Source organism: Pristis pectinata, chromosome 18 (genome assembly GCF_009764475.1).
Source record: "Pristis pectinata isolate sPriPec2 chromosome 18, sPriPec2.1.pri, whole genome shotgun sequence".
In the NCBI taxonomy this organism is placed as follows: Eukaryota; Metazoa; Chordata; class Chondrichthyes; order Rhinopristiformes; family Pristidae; genus Pristis; species Pristis pectinata.
The window spans coordinates 27,454,247-27,467,013 of record NC_067422.1 but is presented as its reverse complement, the minus strand read 5'-3'; the positions used below and the strand labels follow the sequence as shown (position 1 = coordinate 27,467,013).

Genomic DNA, 12,767 nt, shown 5'->3' with positions numbered 1-12,767 from the left:
TGTTCAGGTGCAGGTGAGCCCAGAATATATGCCTGTAGTGGGAAGGCAGTGGATGGATTCAAAACAAAGGCTGAAAAAGGAAAAAAAGAAGAAAGTTTAAAGCATGGTTTAGCAATTAGACATGAAGTAATAAAGTCAGGATGTGTGACAGCGTGAAAACAAAGACAAGAAGAGAGTGCTGAAAAGTAACCAAAGTAAAGACTGCCACCATTGAGTTCATGATACTTAGCGGTGTGCCAGGCACATTGTATACTTGTGGTAGTTATTAAGTAAAGTAATAAGATATTTGTGGTAAGGTTTATACTGCAAGCATGGTGTTCAACATAATGGAGATAATTATGTTAATTGAACAATTACAGAGAAGGATGCCAGACTAAATGTTTGAGACTCATATAAACAGGAGGTTTACTGAAACCATTAGTGCCTGAAGTAGATATCTCAGAGAAGTTAGGAACAGCTTGCAGTGAAAAGCTTAGTACTCAGGAAGACTAAAATCCAGTAAATTTATATTTGCTTTAATTTATAACTGAATATGAATGTAATAAAAAGTTGTATGGTTTCATATTGTCAGCACTATGTAGGTAGTATATGGTTTGCGCAGGCCCATTACTGCTTTTTAATTGCAGTGTAAATGACTGTGCCCTTAAGAACTTTGTGTACCTCATGGTATGACATGATACATTGCTGGACCAGACACTCCTGTTTAGTTTTGAAATTGTTGGCCCTCAATAAAACATGTTCTGATGTTAGCTCCATGTAGTCTGAGTGATAACATTTACAGAAATATCAAAAAACCACAAAGACACTCCAAGATGGTAATTTGATATAAAAATTGCTTCTATTCAGTCAAACTGACTTTTTTTGAACCTGGTTTGAATGGATGTGTTTGGGTAATATATTCCTGTTAACATTTTATTTTGGAGTTTTGCAAAGAGAGTTATTAATTTTTTTTATAAGATGAATAGTGCTTGCTAAAGGTGTTCCAAATTTGATCTACATTTGCAAGAACAGAAGCTCTGGCTGCAAGTTTGCCTGCTACCTGTCTGTATGGCAAGAATTTAGTGAACTGTAAGCCTTTTCTGAAATAAAATTTGAACAAAGCTTTAACTCACAAGTTGGATAACAGAGCATCAATTATGAAATAGTCTAAATAAGCAAGTTGCTCTTGGTTTAATGAAGCAAAAAGAAGTGTGAAATTAGCTGCAGTGTGGAATTAAATACTATACTTAAACCATCTAATTGTAGGGAAATTGCAAATAGTTTCCAATTCTTTGATAAATTGTAGCAGGTGACTGGGGGAAAATACTGCAGGGATCTTACACTGACCAGAGTTCTTCCAAAATGTCAAAAAATGAGAATGCAATGCCCTGTTGGTTAGCAACCATGAATGCAATAAGCTGACTGAGTCAACTAGCTCTTTGTTATTCTGGAAGGTCCAATGTGTTGAAGAGGCCACCATTATAAATTGTTAATTCTGATGAAGTCTGACTGGGCTGAAAGGATTTAGTGAAATTATTGATTGCACGCCTTTCAAGTCGACCATATATCTGCACTAATCCGGTTTAAGCCTGTAATGTCTCAAAAGCCTTTGATCAGACATAATCCAAATAATCCTAGCCCATGTGGGCCAATATAACCTTACTCTAGGGAGAATTCAGCTCAGTACTGGTATGCATTGGCTGGTAAATCATTGTGAATTCACAAACCAGACTCTTACAGCCAGAGGAGATTTGATGGTTGTTGTTCTGTCTGGTTCAATGATATGCTGTCGAACTAATGAATAGTAAAAGAGGAGAATTAAAAAGCCAGGCCCGTCAATCAGTGAAGATGAAGCCTGAAATATGTGTTTGATCATTGCTTGACCATTTTGTGCAGGTATTGTAAGCTTTTGTGTTTTTGTGAGGAGAGCCTCAAATGCCAGATTCTTTAGCCCAAGATCATGCTCTCTCTGCACTAATCACAATCTGCCTCATAGGTCCTTGAGGGAAACTTCCATTCATCAAAAAGAAGATTTGGAGGTGGTCATTTGGCATTATGTCTGCCTTGCAGATTTGCACGAGCATTCCCTGCTGTCTGCACATTGGTTACAGCCTACACAATGCCAAATATATTATTCACTGGGAAACTAGGCAGATTGGAAAGATGTAGAGTGGCCGTAAAATTTCTTTGAAGGATTTTTTGAAATGCCACCCATGCGCACTAAAGAAAATAAATTTATGGGTTAGGGCAAAAAGTGCAAAATTGGCAAAACTCATCACTTTATGACAGGTAATCTTTTTGTTCCTTTGGCTTTGAACTATTTCCTACCATCTGGTTATGGCTTCCCTTGAATAGCTTGCACTTCTCTGAGGAATTATTTTCACATGTGCCAGAACACAAGTGCTGTTAGATTCCTTCTCCTTTGCGTTTCCTTACTTTAAAGAGACAGAGTTGCTTTGTTGACCTGCACAGGCTAAAGTACAAAAATTAAACATAAAATTTTGCACAGAATAGTTTATTTAATCATTTTTGCTCAATGGCTTTTTGGACTATTAAAGTCAAATTAGCCAAAAAAGTAAGTTCTATTGTTGAAATGTAGTAATGTTGACATTTCCAGAGCGGAAAGTTTGAAGTGTAATTGGTAATACAGATTGAGGAAGAGATTAATAGAGTCAAAGAGCACTACAGCACAGAAACAGGCCATTCGGCCCATCTAGTTCATGCTGGCCTGATTTTCTGCCGAGTCCCATTTACCTGCACCCGGACCATAGCCCTCCATATCTCTCTCATTCATATTCCTATCCAAACTTCTCTTAAATGTTACAATTGAACCCGCATTCACCACTTCCGCTGGCAGCTCATTCCACACTCGCACCACCCTCTGAGTGAAGTGGTTCCCCCTCAGATTCCCCTTAAATATTTCACCTTTCACCCTAAACCTATCGTTCTAGTCTCACCCAACTTGAGGGGGAAAATGTCTACATGCATTCACCCTATCTATACCCCCCATAATTTTGAAAACTTCCCTCATTATCTTGCACTCCAGGGAATAAAGTCCTAACCTATTCAACCTATCCCTGTAATTCAGGTCGTCAAGTCCCGGCAACATCCGTGTAAATTTTCTCTGCACTAGTCATCATTTTTGAAAATATGGAGTTTCAGAGTGAGCTCCACAGCTAACAATTCTTTTCAAATTAAATGTATTTTTAAAACATGTTTAAAGCCCCAAAGTTAGAAATATTTGTTCATGGTCATGAATGGGTGATTCACTACAGGAGTGCTTTCCATTGTGAACATTGTAAGCGTTCAGTTTATCCAAAGGTAATGATATAAGAAGGAATAAAGCATGCACAATACCTATTTGTATTTATTCAGAGATTTTTTTTTAACATAATAGAAACATCCTAAAGCACTTCAATAGAAACATTATCAAGCTTTGACACTTGAAATCAAAAAAAAATTTGCAGGTGCAAGGAATCTGAAATAAAAACACAAAATGCTGGAAACACTCAATAGATCAGGCAGCGTCTGAAGAGAAACAGCTGGTCAAAGAACTGGGAAGACAAAGGGTTGCTGAGGTTATTCCACTGTTTGTGCAGCAGTGTGTTTCATAAATTAATGAGAATAGTCAGAAAGAGAGAAAGCCAATGGGAAATATAAAAGCTATGAAATGCTGATCAGAGCTGTTCTTCACAGGTGACTTAAAGCTCAGGATTGCTCAGTGGTCTTCTACAAAATGGTCACCCAGTCTGTATTTGCATTTTCCAGTGGAGACGAGACAACATTGTGAGCACTGAATGCAATGTGCCACGTTGGAAGAAGCACAAGTAAATCACTGCTTCATCTGAAAGGACTGTTTGGGCCTCATGATGGGAGAAAGGAACCAGGTAAAAGAGCAGGTTTTGCATCTCCTGCATTTGTACCAAATTATATAGCAGGTACTAGGATAGGAACAAGGTGGGTTTTGTGGCGTGTCTTCAAGGAGGAGAGATGCAAAGATTTAGGGAGAAAGTATCAGAATTCAGGCATTTAGAAGCATGCCCACAAATGGTGGGGTGGTGGAAATCTAGAATATACAGCAGGCCAGAAGTGCAGAAAACTGAGATGGAAGAGTGTTGTAAGAAGACTATAAACGTGAAGAGCTTTAAGGCCATGAAGGGATTTGAGAGCGATGAGGGGAATTTTAAAACAGAAGTGCTATCAGATGCAAACAAGTGAAGCACAGGGGAAATGGGGCAAGGAAATAATAAAATGAGAAGATTCATGTTGTCCCAGTCATGGCCCCAGTTCAATCTGCTCTTCAGCCAAGGAACTACTTTTCAAATGCAGACCATGATATAATAAAGGAGTTGCAGCAGTCAGTCCACAATCAGCAAATGATAATGACCGGATAATATGATGTTTTTATTTATCCAATAACAGGTTGTGACATCACTGATAAGGACAACATTTAATGCCCATCACTAACTATTTTTTAGAAAGAGCTGCCTTCTCAAATGTTTGCAGTGCTGATGTTGAACCTGTACTGACGATGCTATTATGAAAACCGGCTCCAGAATTTTGACCTAACACTAATAAAACATTGTTGTTCAATTTCCAGGTCAGGATGGTGTACGGAGAATCTGAGGGTGGTGGAATCCTTGGGTACCTGCCTCTTGTCCTTCTCGGTGGTAAAGGTCCCACGTTTGTAAGCTGGTGTGAAAGAAGCTTTGGCAAGTTGTTGCAGTGTAATTTGTTGATCTCACACACACACACACACACACACACACACACTGAACTTCTTGAGTGTTGATGAAGTTGCACTGAGGCAAGTGGGGATTATTCCATTGCTGTCCTGACTTGTGCCTCAGGGACGGTTGAAAGGCTTTGGGGTGTCAGGAAGTGAGTTGCTTGCCACAGGATACCCAAACTTTGATCTGTTCTTGTGGTCACAATATTTGAGTTTCTGGTTGATGGTGATTCCCCCAGAATGTTGATCGTTGGGCTTACTGACGTTAGTACCATTGAATGTCAAGGGTAGGCAGTTGAGGACGCTTAGGGTTGCTCCTTGGAGGCAGAAGAAACTGCAGATACTGGAAGCTGCAGCAACACAGAGCACTGGAGGAACTCGGTGGGTAAGGCAGCATCTATGGAGGGAAATGGACAATTGATGTTTCGGTTTGAGATGAAGTGTTGCAACCCGAAACATCGACTGTCCATTTCCACCCGTTGATGCTGCCTGACCCGCTGGGTTCCTCCAGTATTTAGGGATGTGCAGTTGGTATTTTTATTCATCCAAAAATTGGTTTAACGCTTCACCCTCAACACGAAAGCTTCATCAGTGCAGCCCTCTTTCAGAACTGTACTGAAATATCAGGCTGAATTTTGTGCTCACACCACAGTCTTTTGTGTATGTGGCATCACTGATCCACAGCAGAAAATGGGACTGGATTCGAACCGAGGGTGGTGAATCTTTGGAATTCCCTACCTCAGAGGGTTGTGGAAGCTGGATCACTGGAACTATTTAAAGATGAGCTAATTTTTTGCAAGATAGGGAATTGAGGACTATGGGGAACTGGCACAGAAGAGGAGACAAGGCCTGAAGCTGTGATCACATTAAATGGTGAGGTAGGTTTGACAGGCCAAATAGTCTACTCCTGCTCCTATTTTCTTGTGTTCTTCTGGATACAACAAACAGGAATGCAATATATTGTGTTCCAGTTTATTATAAAGACAAACATAAATTAATAAAGACACAATATATACAGGGGTCCAATACAGCAGAGATAGAGGGGCAGCAATAGTTACAGTTACAATGAGTTGCCAGCTTGGTGAATCCATAATGTGGCCTATTTATATGCTAGTGAGTGGAAGCAGAAAGTTTTAGGCAGAGCAAAGAGATCCCATTATCATACACAATTAAACAGCTGGGGCGGAGAGAAAGCTCCAAGAGCATCCTTGTATCCCAACACATAGTGCCACAGACAAGACTGACATGCTTTACATCTTCATCCAGAGGTGCAGAGTAGATGATCTATCTTGGCCTCCTCCAGAGTTCCTGTCCAATGCAAAAGACACTCCTCAGCCACTTTTATTCGTTCATGTGATATCAAGAAACAGTTAGTTACACTGGACAATGGACGCCTACAATGTGTTGAAGATGTGCCCCAGAAGCAACGGCATTTCTAGCTGGTTGGTATTCCATGAGTCTCATCTCAGTCATTTGCAAAGTAATGGAAAGCATTATAGACTGGTAATCACTAATGCCCTGCATCCACGTTTAATTTGTGCCTTGCCAGGACCCCCTCACTGACCACCCCAAACCCCTCCCCCACCTGGCTTTGGATCTCATTAAGGCCTTGATTGAGGCATAGTCGGAGAAGTGAGAGTGACTGCTTTTGACATACTGTACATATTAGGCATCACATACCTCTAATAAAACTGAAGTCAGTGGGAATCAGATGGAAATGTTCCACAGCTGGAATCATACCCCACACAAAGAAAAATGACTATGGATGTCATTTTAGCCTTGGGATGCTGCAGGAATCCTTCAGCACAGTGTCTTTGGCACAGTAGTTTATAACTGCTTGATCTTTCCAGGAGTGGGGATATCTTCTGATAACTTTAAAGAGCTCAATTTTGTCATTTCTATTTTCAACTCCTCAGGTAATGAGGTAATCCTGTATAAATGCAGCAAATCCTGGAAACCTTCAGATATGGACATCAGTGGAAAGTAACAAAGAGTTACTATCAGTAATGGTAACCATGAAACTACTGGATCACTGTAAAAAGCCCACCTACATTCACTAACATCCTTCGGGGAAGGACATTTGCCATCCTTGTTTGGTCTGTCTGTGACTCCAAATCCAAAAGTATGATTGACATCTAAGTGCCCCTTGAAATTGCCTTCTGCACCAGGGGGTAATTAGGAATGGACAATGAATGGTCTTCCAGTGATTCCACATCACACAAGGTCACAAGACAAAGGAGCAGAAGTAGGCCATTCGGCCCATCAGGTCTGCTCCGCTACCTCACCATGAGCTAAACTATTCCCATCTAGCCTCAGTTTCCAGCCTTTTCCCAACATCCCTTGATACCTTGACTAATTAGATACCTATCAATCTCCTCCTTAAACACCCCCAATAATTGGGCCTCCACAGCTGTATGTGGTGAAGAATTCCATAAATCCACGACCCTCTGGCTAAAGAAATTTCTCCTCATTTCTGTTCTAAATGGTTGCCCTCTAATTCTAAGACTGTGCCCTCTAGTCCTGGACTCACCCACCAAGGGAACCAGCTTAGCCACATCTACTCTGTCCAGTCCTTTCAACATTCGAAATGTTCCTTTGAGTAAAAGTAACACACTAGTGCCAGGTATGATCACTTCCAACAAAAGCGTGGCTAATCTCCTTCATGAGACAGTTTTAGCAGCTACTTCAATATCCTGACACATAACTGGACCAACCACATAAATACTGTGGTAACAAGAGAAAGCCAAAGCCTTGATGTCCTGTGGTTAGTGAAACACCTCCTGACACACTAAGGCATTTCCTGCATATTGAAGGCATGTCAGGATCATGCTGGAATACTCTCCACTTGCCTGAATGAGTGTGGGCCCCATTCACACTCAAGAACCTCAAAGGATCTCACACAAAGCAGCCCACTTGATTGGCACCCCATTCATCACACTAAACACCCATTCATTCCACCACTGGCATACTGAATGCTGTGTGCCATCTATAGAATGCAATGCGACAACTTGCCAAAGATTCTTTCACACCACTCTCAAATATGTGACTTTTGCCACCTAACAGGTGGGCAGGTGCCTGGGGATACCACCTTAGAGTTACACAGCATCGAAACAGGCCCTTTGGCCCAACTTGTTCATTCTGACCAAGATGATAAGAGGCATAGATCAAGTGGACAGTCAGAGACTTTTTTCCCAGGGCAACAATGACTAACACGAGGGGCCATAATATTAGGGTGATTGGAGGAAGGTATAAGGGGGATGTCAGAGGTAAGTTTTTTACACAGAGAGTGGTGGTGCATGGAATGCACTGCCTGCAGAGGTTGTGGGGGCGGATACATCAGGGACATTTAAGAAACTCTTAGGTAGACACATGAATGATAGAAAAATGGGGGTCTATGTGGGAGGGAAGGGTTAGATAGATCTTAGAGCAGGATAAAATGTCAGCACAGCATTGTGGGCCGAAGGGCCTGTACTGTGCTGTAGTGTTCTATGTTCTACACCTATCTGAGCTGGTCCTGTATGCCTGCGTTTGGCCCATATCATTCTAGGCCTTTTCTATCCCTATATCTGTCTAAATGTCTTTGAAATATTGTAATTGTACCTTCCTCTACAGCTTCCTCTGGAAGCTCGTTCCATAAACCAACCACACTCTGTGTGGAAAAAGTTGCCCCTCAGGTCCCTTTTAAATCTTTTCCCTTTCACCATTTTCAGATTTGCCACACACCTCCTGAATTGGAAATTTAATGCTAGTCCTTCATTACAGCTCAGCAAGGGCTTACATAACAGCATTGTCAGTATAGCTTCACCATTGAGACTGCAGTCATTCACGAAGGCAGCCACCATCTCTTCCAATGGGCAGTTAGGGATGGACATTAAATGCTGGCTTTGTTATTGATGCCCAGATCCCCAGAGAGAACGGAAAAGGAACATGACCATAATATACACAGGGCACAGGGGATAAAACATTTTCAGATACACAGCATAAACACTGAAGCAATATAAACAGATGAAGGTACCAATAGGGGAAAAAAATCCATAGTAGAGTTTTGATTTGGCGGTAGCTGTTGTGAAAATCATGTAAAATCAGTTTATGGCATTTCAACAACATGTGACAGAAACAAATCCAAAATCAACCCAATCATTAGCAATGAACACTTCTTGTTCCTAGAGTTTAATACGCTGCCTGATGCTTGCCAATGGCTTGTAATAGAGCTTGTATCCCAGCTGTGTACCTGACTTATATAAATGACGATGTTATTGATACATGATATGCAATTTTTTGTTTTTATAACAGGTCCTCACATTGAGGTAAAGAAACTTGTCTTATTATAAGCTGACATTGCTGTATATTAATGCAGCACACTGCCTTTGCTGCATTTTCCTATTGAAGCTATAATACAGACACTTGGTTTTTATACAAGCCATATGAGCATGCTATATGGACCTCTCAACAAATAGATGCCAAGGATCATGTTAAGTGTTAATATTCACAGATGTTAAACACACATGTTTAAATCTGTTTACAAAAAATATTTCATAGCAATTAGACCCAAGGCTATAAACAACACTTCAGCAGGCTGTGGGTCATGTGAAGGTTGAGCCTGAAAATGTCCGTCTGATGTTGCTGGAGTTTGGGATTAACATAGATTTGAACAGATTTTCTGGGTTGGTCCAGATTTGTGTTTCTATGCACTTTGAATTAAAGTCCCAGTCCATTCTGGAATAATAGATACAAGGTAGATTTCTTTATCTTTCCAGCTATACTACCCTGATTGTTAGCTGGCTTCTATTCCTATCTAGTCCCACAGTACACAATTATGCTCAGGGAAACCATTGGAATATGTTTCAATAGTCATGCTTCACTTGGCCTTTGGAAAGGAGTTTGTACGTTCTCCCCGTGTCTGCATGGGTTTCCTCTGGGTGCTCTGGTTTCCTCCCACATTCCAAAGACATATGGGTTAGGAAGTTGTGGGCATGTTATATTGGTGCCAGAAGCGTGGCGACACTTGCGGGCTGCCCCCAGAACACTCTACGCGAAGATGCATTTCACTGTGTGTTTCGATGTACATGTGACTAATAAAGATACCTTAATCTTAATCTAATAAAAGCATTTATGTGGAAAGTAACTCGATTTGAGACCTGAATGGAGATGTTGAACATCCAACTTTCTCACCTCTCCATTGAGAAGATGAGGCACTTGGGGAACATATCATTTTTCTGACCAGTGCTGTAAACACTGATTTAGTTTTTGCTTCTGTTGCTCTCCAGTCTTTGTGAGTGTTCAATCCTCTTGCTGATGGACAAAAATCCAGAGCAATAGCAGCAGACTGCCACAAGATGGTGCCAAGTTCACTTGATTGTGCTGTAGTTCCTGGGGATTTTTCCCTACACCTGCTCATTATGTCCTTGCGCCTTGAAGATAAGCCAGTTTGTCAATAACTTGAAAACTGCTTGGAAAAAGAAATTGGAAAGTTTCTATTCCAATCCAAGGGCAGTCTCAGTGAGACAACCTGATTAGGTTTGTCATACTTCAAGGCAATTGAATCTTCTGGGAAAATCAAATGAAAGAAATGTCAGGTGATTTACTTCAATGATTGAAGAAATAAGTTTAAAACTGATTAAAAGCCTGGTCATTAGAACTTAATGGATTGGCAGCTGCCCTTGTTCAGAACCAAACTGTTTGCACCTGAGAAAACTAGATAGGAATAGAAGGCAGCTAACAATCAGGGCAGTATAGCTGGAAAGATAAAGAAATCTACTTTGTATCTATTATTCCAGAATGGACTGGGACTTTAATTCAAAGTGCATGTAAACTCAAAGATGAAAGCTAAATTAATCTAAAATAATTTCTTGATATTTTCTGTTTCAAATGTTTACCCACTTCTCACTGTCACACATGTTGACTCTTTCTGTGCACTGTCACACTCGAGACATACACAGGCTCACTCCCTCTTCACCTTCCATATGTGAGATTCCTTAAAGGCTAACGTTAAGTAGATTCAAGGCAGTGGTAGATACATATTTTAGACTTTAAGGGAGTCAAGGATAATGGGAATCAGGTAGGACTATGAAGTTAAGACGAAGATCAGATCAGCTATTGTCCTATTGAATGGCAGAGCAGACTCGATGGTCCAAATGGTCTACTTCAGTCAGTTTGTTACATCCTTATGGTCTTATTACTTGGGGATCCAGCTTGTTAACCAATGACCTCAATAATATGAGATCAGGCTCAAGTGGTATATGTAGGGGGAAGGAAATTGTTGACATTTTGGGTCGAGAATTGGTTTATTATTGTCATGTACAGTGAAAAATTTGTCTTGCATACCGTTCATACAGATCAATTCATTACACAGTGCATTGACGTAGTACAAGGTAAAACAATAACATAATACAGAATAAAGTGTCACAGCTGCAGAGAAGGTGCAGTGCAAATAGACAATAAGGTGCAAAGTCATAACAAGGTAGACTGTGAGGTCAAGAGTCCATCTCATCATACTAAGGAACCGTTTAATAGTCTTATAACAGTGGGATAGAATCTGTCCTTGAGATGAACATGTATCAGGACTGAGCGGAGCAGGAACATGGCTGGTATAAAGAGGAGAAAGGGGTGAGATGGGGACCAGTAGGTGATTGGTGGACTGAGAGAGGGTGCTGACAGGTGAGGGAGGGGGAGGGGTGGAGTTAGAAGACAGGCAGGTGGATGATAGGTGGAAGCAGACAAAGCTTTTTTTTCTTTGTCAGCTTCCATCCGTCATCCACCCTCCACACCCCTCCCCTCCCAGATCCATCTGCCCATCATCCTTCACCCCTCCTTGGTCCACCAATCACCTTCTGGTCCCAGTCTCCCTCTCCTCTCTGTACTGGCTACCTTCCCTCTCCGCTCTCAGTCCTGATGCATGGTCTCGAACCAAAACGTCTACAGTTCCCTTCCTCCCACAGATGCTGCTTGGTCCACTGAGTTCCTCCAGCAGATTGTTTATTCTTCCAGATTCCAGCATCTGCAGTGTCTTGTGTCTGCAGTCTGTTTCTTGGTTTACTTTTGGTACAGGTGGTGAAAAGGGCAGATGCAGCTTTAATAACTGCAATGACAAAGGAGATGAGCAGTTTAACACTTGCTCTCCTTGTCAGATAATCTTTTAGTTCTAATATTACAATAAATTCTGGAGTTTATCCAATCATCCCAATTTTTTTCTTTTGTTAGGTATTCAGCTAAAGCGATACGAATTTACATGTATATCCCTGACGTGTTGCTATGTTTCAGGAAAATTCCATTTAGTGAATGATGTTGATTAAATTTCCCCAGCTTTATGTGCAAAACTATTCTTTATTAATAGGTGCTTATCTATTGTACTTATTCAAAGTATAAGAATACTCTGGAGATATTGCATGGCATTATCACAATTACTTGTCAAAGTTGTATCAAAGTACTCCCACTGTTATTTTTTATTGCAGTACAACTCACTTGCAACACATTTATTTACATCTTTATCCATATAGTATTTACACCATACCTGCACCAGATATGGTTGCACTTCCAAGTTAACATAAGACCATTTCCACAGACTGCAACTCAATAAGTGCATTTATTGGCTAATCTCACTAGGTTAAGATAATTGGCAAAAATACTGGGGATGAAATAAGAATGATGCTTTCATTTAACCTTCAAATAATTGTCATCTGGAATGCACTGACTAAATGAGACTGGAAACAGATCAAAAACAACTTTCTGTAGAAAACCAGATATATACCTTTGGATATATACAAACAGTCCAATACCTGGCTTTCTCTTTAGTGGGAGCTGAAGTTGAGGAGGTGCTGCATTGGGTGACCACCAGGTTGGTTTTCCTCTGTGCCATTTGGCAACTCCATCTGAAAGGGAAGATCTGCAGCAGGAAGGTACAGCCTGTCCTGTCAGGTCTCTGTGCCCCTGTTCCTCTGTAGTTCAAAGAATTCCCACTGGCAAACTCTGCACAATCAATAACTTGGCCTGGAGAGGAAATAAATACATTCTGACAGCCAGCACATATCTCCAAATACCAGTTGCAAACCGAAAGAGCCTC

General features: G+C 40.9%; 1 protein-coding gene across 2 annotated transcripts in view; it reads left to right on the top strand.

The window, feature by feature from the left end:
• The window catches only part of LOC127579884 (tripartite motif-containing protein 16-like protein), a 139,731-nt gene that overhangs the window by 101,393 nt on the left and 25,571 nt on the right, over positions 1 to 12,767 (top strand). Inside the window, exon 1 of one of the 2 annotated variants that reach the window (XM_052032919.1) lies at positions 3,835 to 3,866. The exons of the other annotated variant lie outside the window; for it this stretch is intronic. The gene's annotated coding sequence lies outside the window, so the exon portion shown is untranslated. Of the gene's footprint in view, positions 1 to 3,834; positions 3,867 to 12,767 lie in introns of those variants that run through there. 2 annotated transcript variants of the gene reach the window in all.